The sequence below is a fragment of the Oncorhynchus mykiss genome, chromosome 17 (genome assembly GCF_057628025.1).
Source record: "Oncorhynchus mykiss isolate SJ-2025 chromosome 17, ASM5762802v1, whole genome shotgun sequence".
In the NCBI taxonomy this organism is placed as follows: Eukaryota; Metazoa; Chordata; class Actinopteri; order Salmoniformes; family Salmonidae; genus Oncorhynchus; species Oncorhynchus mykiss.
Window position 1 is genome coordinate 1,546,542 of NC_143038.1, and position 17,701 is coordinate 1,564,242.

Genomic DNA, 17,701 nt, shown 5'->3' on the forward strand with positions numbered 1-17,701 from the left:
CATTGTCATGGTTTCTGAACTCTGATATGAAGGTCAACTCTGAGATGACCGCATCACAATAGTATACGTGGTCACACACACATGCACACAAACACAAACACACACACACACATACACACACACACACACACACACACACACACACACACACAGAGCAGTGTTACTTCTGATGAAAATAATAATAATGCCTTAAGTTCATAGCTAGGGAGAGAACACAGACAATGGGATCGGGAGAAAGAAGTGAGACTGATCATTGTTCATGAAAGAGCTGAAAGACACTGCTTCAGTGTGAGGACAGGGAATATAGTGTGTCATTTCAGAAGTAGCACACTGTATAAGGAATAGTGTTCCATTTTGAACATAGCCTAGCAGCTGTAATCAAAGGAACAATGTTAATTCCCAGTCTGTTCAGACTGACACACGCACACACACACACACACACACACACTGGTAGTTATGCAGTTATGAGAGCAGGTCTCATCCATGTTGCAGAGTAACGTATCATTTAGAGTTCCACGTACCGCCGCCTCACGCATCATTAAACCCAGGATGTGGATCTAGCTGGCTCATCAAACCAGAACCTGATAGACTGGTCATGGGCAGAACACTCACAAACAAACACACACTCTCTCTCGCTCTCTCTAACTACTGAGCTCACATTTAAAGAAGACATCAAATGAATGTTAGTCTAACCCTAGCTATGAATGTTAGTCTAGCCCTGGCTATGAATGTTAGTCTAGCCCTAGCTATGAATGTTAGTCTAGCCTTAGCTATGAATGTTAGTCTAGCCCTAGCTAGGAATGTTAGTCTAGACCTAGCTAGGAATGTTAGTCTAGCCCTAGTTATGCTAGTCTAGCACTAGCTATGAATGTTAGTCTAGCCCTAGTTAAGTTAGTCTAGCCTTAGCTATGAATGTTAGTCTAGCCCTAGCTATGAATGTTAGTCTAGACCTAGCTATGAATGTTAGTCTAGACCTATCTATGAATGTTAGTCTAGCCCTAGTTATGTTAGTTTAGCCCTAGCTATGAATGTTAGTCTAGCCCTAGCTATGAATGTTAGTCTAGCCCTAGTTATGTTAGTCTAGCCCTAGCTATGAATGTTAGTCTAGACCTAGCTATGAATGTTAGTCTTGCCCTAGTTATGATAGTTTAGCCCTAGCTAAGAATGTTAGTCTATACCTAGCTCATAGAGGAGCACAGCATGGTTTTTAAATGCCAATATCGTCTGTGTGAAGATATTGGCTATGTTCCCTCATTTTCAGGCAGAGAAACAGACCATAGACCTTTTTTGTAGATTTTTTACTCCAAACAAACCACCACGCTCTGTGTTCGTTCACTTGGGCCACATAACAAGAACCTCATATGAATCAGCTCAACTAACAGACCTGCTGGTAAGTCTACAGCCCTCCCTACACACGCACGCACACACACACACACACACACACACACACACACACACACACACACACACACACACACACACACACACACACACACACACACACACACACACACACACACACACACACACACACACACACACACACACACACACACACACACACACATCCCTCATGGTAATAGATCAACAAACCTGAGTGCTCATTTGTCACCAAGAGGGCCCAACCAATCAAAATAAAGGAATCAATGTCACCCTCTTTCCTGCCATCTCGGACATATCAATTGAAGTTAGGAGGAGATGCTGTGGAGCTGGAATCACATTTGACCTGACTGCCTCACTGGTGATGTCATAATACCGTATAGTGGAGGAGGGAAATGATGATGAATCCAACACACCTGCGTAATATTCTGACCTCCAGTGCACTTTCAGCAAAAAACATCAGCTTTTTCAAGGGGCCTACCCAAACATACCAAACAATATCATCGGGGCAGAATAGGGCAATATGATTATGGGCATTGGTGTGATGACGAATTGTACAAAGCTGAAAAACATACGCACATCCAGGTACTTTTCTCAGGTACTGGAGTTGTAAGCAAACTAATGGACAACAGGAAGGAAAACGCTGCACACTGCTGCTCATGCTCCCAGGTGATATTTATTAACAACAAGGTTTCGACCCTTAGGTCTTCATCAGGCATCCATAACCCAGGTGGGGGCGGAAGGTCCTATATATAGGGGCAGTACTCAGTGACATCACTTCCTGAAACAGGTAAGATAGGTAAAATAAATTATAACACAGTTTCCCAATGTTAACATTCAATGTATCAAGATATATGATCATACACAGGGAATGTGATCAATATTTACAGTAATATACATACACATACAATATTCAATTAGGATTTTTTTTAAACACAGTTTAGACATATTGAAACTATAGAAACGGTTTCAAGTCAAACTCGTCATTAAGGCCAAGAGGAGACAGTGTGTTGAGCCTGTGGATCCAGAAAGAATCCATTTGAAGAAGTTTACTCTCAGTGTCCCCTCCACTGCTTGATCTCTTGACCATTTCTATTCCAATGTATCACAGAGAACTAATAGGAAGTCCAGCTTGTACAAAATGAGCAGCAACCAGATTGTTTTGTCTCACCTGTCCGTGTGTTGCTGCGGTGCTCACTGATCCGTGTCTTAAGGCTTCTATGGGTTTTCCCTGTGTAAGACAGACCACAAGGACATTTCAACATGTAAATAACATGGGGGGGGGGGGTGAATGAGTTGCATTTGTATGTGAAGCTACAACATCGGCCACATTTGTAATTACCCCCCGGAACCTTGTCCAAAAACGTTTCCCTTTTCTCTGGTGGGTAATCAGTTTTAACCACAATATCTCTCACGCTTGGGGGTCTTTTAAAAAACATACCCGGGGGATATTTAAAAATGGGTTTCAATTGTGGGTCGGTATCAGTAATGTACCAGTGCTTCCTGATAATGTCCTTAAATGCCATCTCCAATGGTGAGTATTGAGTAAAGCATGAATTGACTGATAGTGAGATTTTTAATAAGTGGACGTGGATGAAAGCTGTCACCACTAAGGAGAGTAATTCTGTCCATAGGTTTCCTATAGAGATCTGCAGAGAGGGAGGTTTTGTCCTGAATAACCATCACATCAAGAAAAGAGATTTGCGAAAGGTCATAGTTAATGCTGAAGTGAAGGTGTTCATTCATAGAGTTTAGGTAAGCATGGAATTCCAAAAGTTCTTCTTGGGTGCCTGTATAGATCACAAAAATGTCATCCAAATATCTCATAATTAGGAGAATATTGGAGAGAAAAGGGTTAAGGTCTGGATTCAGCACCAGCTGTTTTTCATACATACCTAGATACAGGTTAGTATAATTAGGAGCCATAGTGCTCCCCATCGTTGTCCCTTTGGTCTGGAGGAAGAAGTCTCCTCTGAAGAGACAATAGTTGGAGGGTAGTGCCAGTTCAGTCAAGTCCACCATACAATTGGTGCTGGGTAGAGCATTAGGGGGACGTACATTGAGGTAGAACATGAGGGCCTCTTGGCCGCCCTGATGGGGGATGTTAGTATACAGACTGGTAACATCAAAGTACACAGAGTAGAATTTTCAGGTACAGTTGAAGTTGCAAGTTTATATACACTTAGGTTAACAAACAATAGTTTTGGCAAGTTGGTTAGAACATCTACTTTGTGCATGACACATGACACATGCATGAAGTAATTTTTCCAACAATTGCTTACAGACAGATTATTTCACTTATAATTCACTGTATCACAATTCCAGTGGGTCAGAAGTTTACATACACTAAGTTGACTGTGCCTTTAAACAGCTTAGAAAATTCCAGAAAATTATGTCATGGCTTTAGAAGCTTCTGATAGGCTAATTGTTATCATTTAAGTCATTTGGAGGTGTACCTGTGGATGCATTTCAAGGCCTACCTTCAAACTCAGTGCCTCTTTGCTTGACATCATGGAAAATCAAAATAAATCTGCCAAGACCTCAGTCACCTCTGGTTCATCCTTGGGAGCAATTTCCAAACGCCTGAAGATACCACGTTCATCTGTACAAACAATAGTACGCAAGTATAAACACCACGGGACCACGCAGCCATCATAGCGCTCAGGAAGGAGACACGTTCTGTCTCCTAGAGATGAACGTACTTTGGTGCGAAAAGTGCAAATCAATCCCAGAACAGCAGCAAAGGACATTGTGAAGATGCTGGAGGAAACAGGTACAACAATATCTATATCCACAGTAAAACAGGTCCTATGTTGACATAACCTGAAAGGCTGCTCAGCAAGAAAGAAGCCATTGCTCCAAAACTGCCATAAAAAAAGCCAGACTACGGTTTGCAACTGCACATGGGGACAAAGATCGTATTTTTTGAAAAAAATGTCCTCTGGTCTGATGAAGCAAAAATAGAACTGTTTGGCCATAATGACCATCGAATACTTCCAAAGTTGTGGCAAAATGGCTTAAGGACAACAAAGTCAATGTATTGGAGTAGCCATCACAAAGCCCTGACCTCAATCCCATAGAACATTTGTGGGCAGAACTGAAAGCGCGTGTGCGAGCAAGGAGGCCTACAAACCTGACTCAAGTTGCACTAGCTCTGTCAGGAGGAATGGGCCAAAATTCACCAAACTTACTGTGGGAAGCTTGTGGAAGGCTACCCGAAATGTTTGACCCAAGTTAAACAATTTAAAGGCAATGCTACCAAATATTAATTGAGTGTATGTAAACTTCTGACCCACTGGGAATATGAGCTGAAATAAAATAATTCTCTCTACTATTATTCTGACATTTCACATTGATAAAATAAGGTGGTGATCCTAACTGACCTAAGACAGGGAATTTGGCGACGGTGCATGTAAACTTCCGACTTCAACTGTATATGGTCCACGGATTTTAAAAAATGGACGAATTGTAAAAAAAAAAAGAACAGAGAGAGAGAAAGAGATACATGAATGTATTTGGCTACCTGTGTTTTCCACAATGAGAATGTAGTCTCCGTGGTGGTAGAATGCCCCCCAAAATGTTGATGATTCATCTGATTTAAAAACCTGTTATTAACTTCCAGTAGGCCTAACTTAATACCTATTATTAAATATGTTAGCTTAATAACGGCAACAATCTATTTGCAATTAGTACTGTTCGTACACTGAGATTGTAGCCTAGAGGTTGGACATACCAACAATAGGTCATGGTAACCTTAATAATAATCTCCATGACAACTACATTATCATTTTCTATTTTATTTAACCTTTATTTAACTAGGCAAGTCAGTTAAGAACAAATTCTTATTTATAATGATGGTAGCTACTGTATTCTAGTCTGGGTGAACACATAAAGCTATTGTTCACTTTAACTGGAATAATCTATTTGATAATGGATTGGGCTGTATGTCCAACACATGATGAATATATGCCAACACCAGTTTATGGTTAACCTTAATAATAACCTTAATAATCTCTTTGATAAATACAGGGAAATGCCAAAATAATGGAAACACTTGATTAAATGAGGGATACAAAGTATTTTGAAAGCAGGTGCTTCCACACAAGTGTGGTTTTCTGAGTTAATTAAGCAATTAACATCCCATCATGCTTAGAGTCATGTATAAAAATGCCCAGTTGCCCATTACTGTGGCTACCATGGCTAGAAGAAGAGCTCTCAGTGACTTTGAAAGAGGGGTCGCAAAGGAGCATAGGGAGTATAAAGTATGTGTGTGTATGTGTATGTGTGTGTGTGTGTGTGTGTGTGTGTGTGTGTGTGTGTGTGTGTGTGTGTGTGTGTGTGTGTGTGTGTGTGTGTGTGTGTGTGTGTGCGCGTGTGCGTCAGTCAGTCACCAGATCTCAACCCAATTGAACACTTATGGGAGATTCTGGAGCAGCACCTGAGACAGCCTTTTCCACTAAATTATGGAATTTCTCGTGGGAGAATGGTGTTGCATCCCTCCAAGAGTTCCAAACACTTCTAGAATCTATGCCAAGGTGCATTGAAGCTGTTCTGGCAGCTCGTCGTGGCCCAACTCTCTATTAAGACACTTCATGTTGGTGTTTCCTTTATGTTGTCAGTTACCTGTATATGATAGTACCATAGAAATATAATGAATATCTATTTTAAATGAATAGATCCATCTTTCTATGGATAGTACTGTATTAGGCTGGGTGTATTGTATACCATGATGCCAAATTCCCTAAACACAGATTTCCCGGAAAACTATTTGGGTGGACAATCTATTTTCCAGAGCTCATTATTACCGAACGCAATTATCTCTCATCCTCTCACAGACAAACAGAGGACATTTGGGGATTTGATTATTGAACCTTCCTGCCATTCTGAAACACACACAGGCGCACATGCACACATTCAGACACACACAGACACAAACTCTAAACAGACACACATACTCAGCCGTTTTTTCTCTCCTCTCTCTCTGTGCCATCGATGGAAACAGGAAGATTTCCTGTTCACTCTGATAAGAGACATAATATTGATGTTTTCAGTCGCTCACAGTTGCATTAATGAGGCTTTAACAGAATACAGCAAAGACACACACACACACACACACACACACACACAGAATCATAAAGGAGATTCTTCCCATGAACAAACGTCAATCATGGATATTACTGTAGAGTATATTATATTATAGGGTTTAATTCTGATATAATAATGATAGATGAATATAACAGTTATATTAAGACCCATTCTTATTGGTGCTCACTGATCCAGTGTTCCGGGTGTTCCTTCCTCACTGTGTGAGGGCATACAGTATAAAGACTGTTGTAAAGGAGGGACAGAGCTTCACTGTGTTCTCAAACTCACGTTCAGGGAGAGATATTATTATTTTAATCTGAAGTCACATTGATGTACGTGTGTGTGTGTGTGTGTGTATGTGTGTGTGTGTACGTGTGTGTGTGTGTGTGTGTGTGTGTGTGTATGTGTGTATGTGTGTATGTGTGTATGTGTGTGTGTGTGTGTGTGTGTGTGTGTGTGTGTGTGTGTGTGTGTGTGTGTGTGTGTGTATGTGTGTATGTGTGTGTGTGTGTGTGTGTGTGTGTGTGTGTATGTGTGTGTGTGTATGTGTGTATGTGTGTGTGTGTGTGTGTGTGTGTGTGTGTGTGTGTGTGTATGTGTGTGTGTGTGTATGTGTGTGTGTGTATGTGTGTGTGTGTATGTGTGTGTGTGTATGTGTGACTACACATGAAATTGTGATGCTGTCATCTCACAGAGTTGACCTTCATAAAAGAGTTCAGAAATCATAACAATGTCCATTGAGTCCATTAATCCAATGTCCATTAATCCATATTCCCTGTAACTTGATATCAGGAGGGACAGAGCTTTACCATAATCAACAGCCTCTCTCTCCTCTCCCTCTCTCTGTAGAGAGCTCTAATCTTCTATCCAGTGGGTGGTGATGGACAGCTTGTGGGTGTGTGATGGAGATTAGACCCAAGTACTCTCCTATTTGGCAGTCTGTAATGGCCTTAAACATAAACTGACATTTCGTTAGTCGTAAACCCATGTCCTCATTGTCTTGTACAAAGGAGACGTTTTGATTTTCAAACTTGATTCTCAAGCAGTGATAGAGTAGTTTGGGTGTTCTCAATAAAAGCTTTTTTATGATAGCAGGGCGTGATGGTTTAATACAAGTAAGCCATTATCCTTGAAGTCTTGTATGACCAGTCTGTGATAGCTTGATGGTGTAAATGGCCATTTTGATAGCAGTGGGATGTCGTGCAACATCATAGTCGTGTACAAAGGTGTTTTGGGTATTTTCTATGAAAGCATCTCTAATATGTTTGTAGTAGAAATTAGAGTAATGATCAGTGTCAGTCTGGCTGAAAAGAGGCCGTTATGCCTCCATCCACAGAAAACTGGAGCAGGCCCATATGCACAAAGCAGCTCATACATAACTAGTGACCTTAATTCATCATTAGGGTTAGACTGACATTCATAGCTAGGGCTAGACTAACATTCATAGCTAGGGCTAGACTAACATTCATAGCTAGGGCTAGACTAACATTCCTAGCTAGGATTAGACTAACATTCATAGCTAGGGCTAGACTAACATTCCTAGCTAGGGCTAGACTAACATTCCTAGCTAGGGCTAGACTAACATTCCTAGCTAGGGCTAGACTAACATTCATAGCTAGGGCTAGACTAATATTCCTAGCTAGGGCTAGACTAACATTCCTAGCTAGGGCTAGACTAACATTCATAGCTAGGGCTAGACTAACATTCATAGCTAGGGCTAGACTAACATTCCTAGCTAGGATTAGACTAACATTCCTAGCTAGGGCTAGACTAACATTCCTAGCTAGAGTTAGACTAACATTCCTAGCTAGGGCTAGACTAACATTCATAGCTAGGGCTAGACTAACATTCATAGCTAGGATTAGACTAACATTCCTAGCTAGGGCTAGACTAACATTCCTAGCTAGGGCTAGACTAACATTCCTAGCTAGGGCTAGACTAACATTCATAGCTAGGGCTAGACTAGCATTCATAGCTAGGATTAGACTAACATTCCTAGCTAGGGCTAGACTAACATTCATAGCTAGGGCTAGACTAACATTCATAGCTAGGATTAGACTAACATTCCTAGCTAGGGCTAGACTAACATTCATGCTAGGGCTAGACTAACATTCCTAGCTAGGATTAGACTAACATTCCTAGCTAAGGCTAGACTAACAACCCAAAAGGCAGACTATTATGTATCAGGCATCTACTATGGTGGAAAATGAAGACAGCAGCTGACAACTTGTGATAAGGCTGAGGACTGCTGGCAGACTTAGCAAGACAGAGGAAATGACTATTCATTAGTTAAAGGACCAGTTTAGAAAATGTATTGAGGAAACAGAATGGATGTGATAATGAGGATTCAGGAAGTCAGTGAGAATGGAACGGATGAAGCAGAGGGCCGCAGATGAAGGATCCAGACTCTGTAGAGTTTGGCTTGGAGTCTCAGGTAGACGTCCCCGTCAGGCTGTGGTAGTAAGGCTGCTGTGGTGATGACAATCCCCCCCCAAGAGATCCTCGGAAGAACCTTATAGATACTAGCTAGACGGATGCAAAACCTTGATCAGGCTCGTAACATGCAGTGTCATTCAACGCAACATGCACTAGACTAACATTCATAGCTAGGGCTAGACTAACATAACTAGGGCTAGACTAACATTTATAGCTAGGTCTAGACTAACATTCATAGCTAGGGCTAGACTAACATAACTAGGGCTAGACTAACATTTATAGCTAGGTCTAGACTAACATTCATAGCTAGGGCTAGACTAACATTTATAGCTAGGGCTAGACTAACATTTATAGCTAGGGCTAGACTAACATTTATAGCTAGGGCTAGACTAACATTCATAGCTAGGGCTAGACTAACATAACTAGGGCTAGACTAACATAACTAGGTCTAGACTAACATTTATAACTAGGTCTAGACTAACATTTATAGCTAGGGCTAGACTAACATTCATAGCTAGGGCTAAACTAACATTTATAACTAGGGCTAGACTAACATTTATAGCTAGGGCTAGACTAACATTTATAGCCAGGGCTAGACTAACATTCATAGCTAGGGCTAGACTAACATTCACATAACTGTAAACTCTCAGGCAGAGATTGTATTGCCAAAGAATTCCTTCACATAATTCAAACCAGACGCAAAGAGATTCAGGTTCACAGCCAACAGGTGTGTGTGTGTGTCTGTGTGTGTGTGTGTGTGTGTGTGTGTGCTTGCATTGTGATGAAATTCCTGGCTATCCCCGTCCACAACACCCTAGCAAAACTGAAACCTACTTGAAGGTAACAGTGCTCACTGTTGCCCCTAGTGGCTGATTTCCACGTAATCTCCTGACGTCCTCAGATGGATGGACGTCGAATACTGACTTGTACCGTGAGCTACCGGGCTGGAACAGATACCTACAGAAAGCATCTCTGTGTCATTTTATTGGGGTTGAATGTAATGGTGTTATCTTTCATATTGGAACCTGACACCTTGATTCTGTATATGTTATGTTGTTAGAGGAAAGTTTCCTATCAAAGATACGTCTCTTATACTTCCTACTGAGATGCATTGTGATCATAACTCATTTCAATCTCCTGTTACACACACACACACACACACACACACACACACAACTCGCCTTTCCTGACACAGTTGAAACAGTCCGTCTCTGTCCTATTCAGACACAGTCGGCAAATTTACCACGGTAACTCTTCCTCTCTGTCCGTTGGTTTATAATGAATCTATACACCAGCCTAGCGCTCCAGTCTCCAGCAGAAACAGACCGGCCGTAGGGCAGTTTGGCAAATGCCAGATGGGCTGGTCCATTGTTAGCTGAGTGGGCCTGTCTAAATAGTTTTTTCTTGAGCAGAATTATCATTATTTGGCTAATACTGGGGGCCTTGAAGAAAACAATGGGCTAGTTTGGGGGCCTCAAGGAAAACCGGTGTATTAGAAATGCCCAGGCCGATTTCTGGTCCCAGTCCGTCTTTGGTCTCCAGCCCATAAAGCATTATATTATATTAGATTATATTATATTACACAAATCTCTCCTGTCATTCTCTCTCCGCAGTCTCTATGGGGTTTTTTCATTACTGGTACCTACTAAAAGAGAATGCTAGAAATTAATGGAATGCCTTCTTATCCTATTAGAACCCAATGGCCTGTGGAAAGTATTGGGGGCACACACACACACACACCACTTCCCTCTGTCATCGCAATGCGTCATTAGAAGTTTTATACATTTTTGCATTTCTAGAAAAAAAATCATGCCGGTGATTCATAAATGCAGATTTTTTTATACAACTGCATTTTTCTATGAGTATCTTGTTGTAGCTGGAACCTGATGCACCTGAGGGAGGGATGTGTGTGTTAATGTGTGTGATGGACAACAATCAGCCAGGAGCAGAGAGCTCTTAATGGGATGACATGAATGAAACAGATATTGTGAAGTGGCAAACAGATATTGAAGAGGGCCAACAGATATTGAAGAGGGCCAAGCGTGTCATGATGAATGTATTATTCAACAAATTAGATATTTTCACTCATCTTTGGTAAACTTAAAAAAAAAAAAAATGTACAACATTGCTCCATTTCAACTGACACTATTTTTTGTGCATGTTATGGGGAATAGGGTGCATTATATAGGGAATAGGGTGCATTATATAGGGAATAGGGTGTTATTTGGGGTGCTTCCTAGAATGCAATTCAGGCCCCTAGTCTAGGTCAATATATAGTAGGAGGAAGATAGATAGCCTTACTGTCATAGTCAGACTTACTACCTGTATGGCAGTTGGGATAGAGCCTTGAGTGCCAGTTGGGCCCTAGCCTGTCAGAGATGTCTTCATGGGCCTGTTCACAGTACCACAGTGTAGGAGGAGGATACTAGAGGATAACCTTCCTGTCACAGCCTGTGATTTACTACCTATCTGTCTGAAGGGGGGCTCCAGTCTCTCACTCATTCAATTACCACTGTTTTATGACTCGCAGACCATCCACAGAACACACATGCGCACACGCACACACACAGCATCCCCCAGAGTAAACACAGTAATCTCTGCTCAATCAAATACAGCCAGAGGGCCTCATTCAGATGGGATAACTCACAGTCCTGAAGATGCCATGCTGCCAGGCAGTCCCTACTCCCCACCTTTATTGGTTTGTTTGGGCTTTTACAGCAAATAGCTAATAACTGAGTCTGTCTGGTCTCTACCCGCTGCTGCCACAACACAACAATACAAAAAATGGGTCTGTTTTTTTTACACTCATTTTCTCCTGGCTGTCACTGAGGGAAAGAGCTGTTTGGTTGTTCATCGATAATCTGTTTATCAATATGTTTCCAAGCCCACAACCAAACATAACATCATGTAATGTTCTACCGTCTATGTTGGCGATGAGGACAAAACAACAATCGGGATATTGATGATTCCTCAGACATTTTCTTTTTATTTCCTGGCTGTCACTGTAGAAAGAGCCGTTTGTCTGTCCTTCGATAAACTTGACAAAACCTGCCACCGGTAGTCCAAGTAATCACACATTACAAACATCTCGTAGACCATCTATGTTGGAGATTAGAGCAAAACAACAATTATCACTGTCTAGGCTTCTCCTTATTGGTTCAATGAATCTCAATCACATGCTGGTAAATGATCATAACAATCTCCTTCCACACCTTGCAATAACCCTGATGTAATGTTGGCGCGGTGAGACATCCTCCTCCGGGAGTCTCTGCAAACCTAAGAAGGATGCCGGCAATTGAACCTCTGTCGGTTGCCTGACTGCCTCTAATTTCAACCATTTGAAGCACATCTGTAATCTTTTCCTGTTGCATTACCTTCGGGGTGTGTGTGTCTCTCCAAGGATGAGGAGCTTCTGAAAGAACAAATACTCGTTATCGCTTATCTCCTCAAGCGCTGCCGCGCCGACACCAGCCGGTGACGACGGTGGCAGGCCTGTATAGCCTACAGTACAGCCTTGAGTCCCACTCTCTCTTCCATGTTTGTGTGGTTTTATTGGACGATAGGACAGTGTAAAGAAGACAATAAAGGTATGAGTGTGAGACAGAAGGGGACTGGGTAGAGTTTGATCCCATGCCAAATCCGGCCAATCTGTGTCCTGTCCAGGGGGTGTACTTAAACATCAAATTGCCTCAAGTTACAACAAGAGATAAGTTCCTGACCAATGGGCTGTTCTGGCTCCTTTCCTATGGGCCGTTCTGGCTCCTGCCCTATGGGCCGTTCTGGCTCCTGCCCTATGGGCCGTTCTAGCTCCTTTCCTATGGGCCGTTCTGGCTCCTGCCCTATGGGCCGTTCTAGCTCCTTTCCTATGGGCCGTTCTGGCTCCTGCCCTATGGGCTGTTCTGGCTCCTGCCCTATGGGCCATTCTGGCTCCTGCCCTATGGGCCGTTCTGGCTCCTGCCCTATGGGCCGTTCTGGCTCCTGCCCTATGGGCCGTTCTCAAGCGAGGCTACTTACTTTACTTACTACATCTCAGGCTGCTACGTGTTGTTTTCATATTTCAGCTGAGAGTTCCCACTTAGCCACTTAGCAGGGGGGAGGAGAGGTCCCCAGATGTGAGAGCAATGGAGGGAGGGATGGTGGAGCTGGAGGACGACTGGGGGGGAGAAGAGGGAGAGGGGTTTGTTAGTAAGAGGGACCAGAATAAGCTGGCTGTTTGTTATATTGGCCCCCCAGGGACCCTGAGGATAGACTACTAGGAACTCTGGACAGGCTCCATCTGGCTCCATGCTGAGTGGGTCAGAGAGATAACACACACACACACACTCTGGACCAATCACTGGGGGATGACACATCCAGGAAAACGTTCCTCTCTCTAAGATCACATCCTTAAAGTGGGCTATGGGGTAATGTTTCTGTTTATATATATCAATATGGGATCAGCACTTTTCCTTGACCCATGAGACCTGAGATCAGGAAAATACTCCAGTTATAAGAGAACTAAAAGTGTGTGAATGTTTAAATGAGTCCTCTGACTGGACATCCTACTGTACCACATAGTAGTTCATGACAAATGGAATACCACGGACTATCTGCTGCTTTTTGGGGTCATTTTTCATTTCGTGAAAGATTCGATCTCACTATTTTGCTGAGAAAATCCCCCATGGTCTGAGTAATTCCCCATGAAACAAACAAAACTACCAACATGTGAGCAGAGAAAGAGGGAGAAAGAGAAAGAGAACAAGAGAGCGAGAGAGAGTTTAGAGAGTAGAGCAGATGGTTTCCCTCCCCTAAGCTCTCCTCTCCACTTTTCCTGCCGCTGCTCGGATGGACAGATCTGCCTGTTGTGAGGAAAGAAGGATCAAATGATTACTTCATCAGCATTCCACGCAGCAACTCACACGGACAACTGACTCTCTCACTCCTCTCCCTGTACATGGCCCCGTACACACTCAGGTTGTACAACTGACGTACAACACATTTGACACAACTGTTTTAATACAGCAGAGAGTTTGTCTGCACAATTTTACGTAAACAAAGGTTGTCAAGAATCAATGGTTGTGTAATCGCTTTTGTGCAGTGAAGCTCTCCGTTGTCAGACACAACAATACCAGTTGTAACACAACCGTTGTGTCAAATAATTAGCATTTGACCTGCTTTGTGTCTTATTTTTATATTCCCCCATCCATCCATCCATCCTTCCATCCATCCATCCATCCATCCATCCTTCCATCCACCCTTCCTTCCTTCCTTCCATCCATCCATCCATCCATCCATCCTTCCACCCACCCACCCACCCATCCATCCATCCACCCACCAACCCACCCACCCACCCACCCACCCACCCATCCACCCATCCACCCTTCCATCCACCCATCCACCCATCCTTCCATCCACCCATCCTTCCATCCACCCATCCTTCCATCCACCCTTCCACCTACCCACCCACCCACCCATCCTTCCATCCACCCACCCATCCTTCCTGCCATCCACTAACCACTAATAAGCTCTAAGGATATAAGGCTTCTTTGTAAATCAAAAACATGAGGCATATGTCTGCCTTTTTTCTCAGCGATTGTTGATGTAGAAGATGTATTTAAAAACTTCCCATTTGTCTTTCCCTGTGGGAAGGGATTGAGGGAGGGGTGAGAGGATGGAAGGATAAGAGGATAGAGGGCAGATGTGGTTGAAGCGGTAGAGGAGAGGAGAGAGAGAGCATGGAGTTGCTTCAGGGGCCAAGGCTTATTTCTAAAATGCACTCTTTGTTTCGCTCTCTCTCACACACACACACACACACACACACACACACACACACACACACACACACACACAACTGTATTGATTAACAATGTGTTGCTCAAAGAGAGATACAAACAAAGTGACTCCCTGCAGACTTTCTACGAGAGCTTCTCTTTACTATGACCTGTGCTGCCATGCAACCAATACATCGGCATAGTTTAAAAGCCTTTTCTTCCCAAACAGTAAATAAATACATGGGCTGTAAGTGGGATGGAATTCAGTTTTCCACTAGCTGTCAGAAGTATTTGAATATTTAATGTTATCCTTTATTTAACTAGGCAAGTCAGTTAAGAACAAACTCTTATTTATTTTACAATGACGGCCTACCCCGGCAGACCCGGACGACACTGGGCCAATTGTACGCCGCCCTATGGGATTACAATTACAGCCAGATGTGATGCAGCCTGGCTAATAATAATGGATGGTTCTGGATACAAGTTGAGCTATCAAGTGGAATAGAATAGTCAAATGACACTGTGAACAAGTCTATCTGAAGAACAGAACAAAGCCCATGCTTTTGAAAGAAAAGTGAGAGATTGTTTCATTATGGTTGTCTAGTAGGCTTAGAGTTAAGGCAATAGACTACGTAGTTACTGTGGATCAACTATTTTAGAGCATATGATCATCTCCGGTTTATGACAATTGATTATTATTTGATATGGATTAGGTCCTATTAAACAGTAGCCAACTGTCATTGCTAATTCAATCTAAAGATTGATAAAAGCATCCAACTGAACCTATTTGCCACCCATTTTCCAGATCAAATAAACGTACAGTATAAACACACAGAGAGAGAGAGAGACAGAGAGAGAGAGAGAGCGAGAGAGACAGAGAGAGAGAGAGAGAGAGAGAGAGAGAGAGCGAGAGAGACAGAGAGAGAGAGAGAGAGAGAGAGAGAGAGAGAGACAGAGAGAGAGAGACAGAGAGAGAGAGACAGAGAGAGAGAAAGACAGAGAGAGAGTGAGCGAGAGAGAGAGAGAGAGAGAAAGACAGAGAGAGAGACACAGTCTTGTAACAAATGTATATTTGCTAATGCACCTGTTTTTTGTTTTAAGGTCCACGCGACAAGGCTCATTCCCAGCTTAAATATTTGCTCGTCATGTAGGTTTAACATCCGCATTGTTCTTCTAGCTCTCTGAGGTGCATTAAATAACATGTACGAGTAACCACCTCTTAGATTATGTCCCAAATGGAAACCATTGTGTCCCAAATGGCCAATAGGGCTCTGGTCAAAAGAAGTGCACTATGTAGGGGATAAGGTGCCGTTTGGGAAGCATATCTTTCATGCTCTCTCATGTAGCGCAGCACAAAGCAGCACTCCAAAAACCAGCATAAATACAACACCCCTCACTGTTTATATCCTCTTTCTTTGATAGATATGAACATGAAGTTTGTGTACGATAAAAAATTATACTAATGCTCAATTTTACATCATATTCATTTATGTTTTGTTATATTCTTGTCTACATTTACCCTTTTGTGGATCGGTGAAGTAATTTAAGATCAATCTTATATTACATGTCTGTCTGGTATACTCATAACAGCAATGACATTTATATTGTGTGTTTTCCTTTAATCCTGTAACAGCAATGACACACAGCCTGGTATGTGACTGGTGTCAACGTGAAACATGGTCAGTCGCTTTTTTCCAGGAAATACAATTATTTAGATGATGTACACAGTGTGTGTGTGTGCCACAGGAGGCTGCTGAGGGGAGGACAGCTCATAAAATTGGCTGGAATGGAGTCAATGGAATGACATCAAACACATGGAAAACACAGGGTTAATGTACAGTGCCTTGCGAAAGTATTCGGCCCCCTTGAACTTTGCAACCTTTTGACACATTTCAGGCTTCAAACATAAAGATATAAAACTGTATTTTTTTGTGAAGAATCAACAACAAGTGGGACACAATCATGAAGTGGAACGACATTTATTGGATATTTCAAACTTTTTTAACAAATCAAAAACTGAAAAATTGGGCGTGCAAAATTATTCAGCCCCTTTACTTTCAGTGCAGCAAACTCTCTCCAGAAGTTCAGTGAGGATCTCTGAATGATCCAATGTTGACCTAAATGACTAATGATGATAAATACAATCCACCTGTGTGTAATCAAGTCTCCGTATAAATGCACCTGCACTGTGATAGTCTCAGAGGTCCGTTAAAAGCGCAGAGAGCATCATGAAGAACAAGGAACACACCAGGCAGGTCCGAGATACTGTTGTGAAGAAGTTTAAAGCCGGATTTGGATACAAAAAGATTTCCCAAGTTTTAAACATCCCAAGGAGCACTGTGCAAGCGATAATATTGAAATGGAAGGAGTATCAGACCACTGCAAATCTACCAAGACCTGGCCGTCCCTCTAAACTTTCAGCTCATACAAGGAGAAGACAGATCAGAGATGCAGCCAAGAGGCCCATGATCACTCTGGATGAACTGCAGAGATCTACAGCTGAGGTGGGAGACTCTGTCCATAGGACAACAATCAGTCGTATATTGCACAAATCTGGCCTTTATGGAAGAGTGGCAAGAAGAAAGCCATTTCTTAAAGATATCCATAAAAAGTGTTGTTTAAAGTTTGCCACAAGCCACCTGGGAGACACACCAAACATGTGGAAGAAGGTGCTCTGGTCAGATGAAGCCAAAATTGAACTTTTTGGCAACAATGCAAAACGTTATGTTTGGCGTAAAAGCAACACAGCTGAACACACCATCCCCACTGTCAAACATGGTGGTGGCAGCATCATGGTTTGGGCCTGCTTTTCTTCAGCAGGGACAGGGAAGATGGTTAAAATTGATGGGAAGATGGAACGAGCCAAATACAGGACCATTCTGGAAGAAAACCTGATGGAGTCTGCAAAAGACCTGAGACTGGGACGGAGATTTGTCTTCCAACAAGACAATGATCCAAAACATAAAGCAAAATCTACAATGGAATGGTTCAAAAATAAACATATCCAGGTGTTAGAATGGCCAAGTCAAAGTCCAGACCTGAATCCAATC

General features: G+C 42.4%; 1 pseudogene; it reads right to left on the bottom strand.

Moving 5' to 3' along the window:
• Positions 1 to 12,976: 12,976 nt before the first annotated feature.
• The window catches only part of LOC110487268 (glyoxalase domain-containing protein 4 pseudogene), a 28,856-nt pseudogene continuing 24,131 nt past the window's right edge, over positions 12,977 to 17,701 (bottom strand).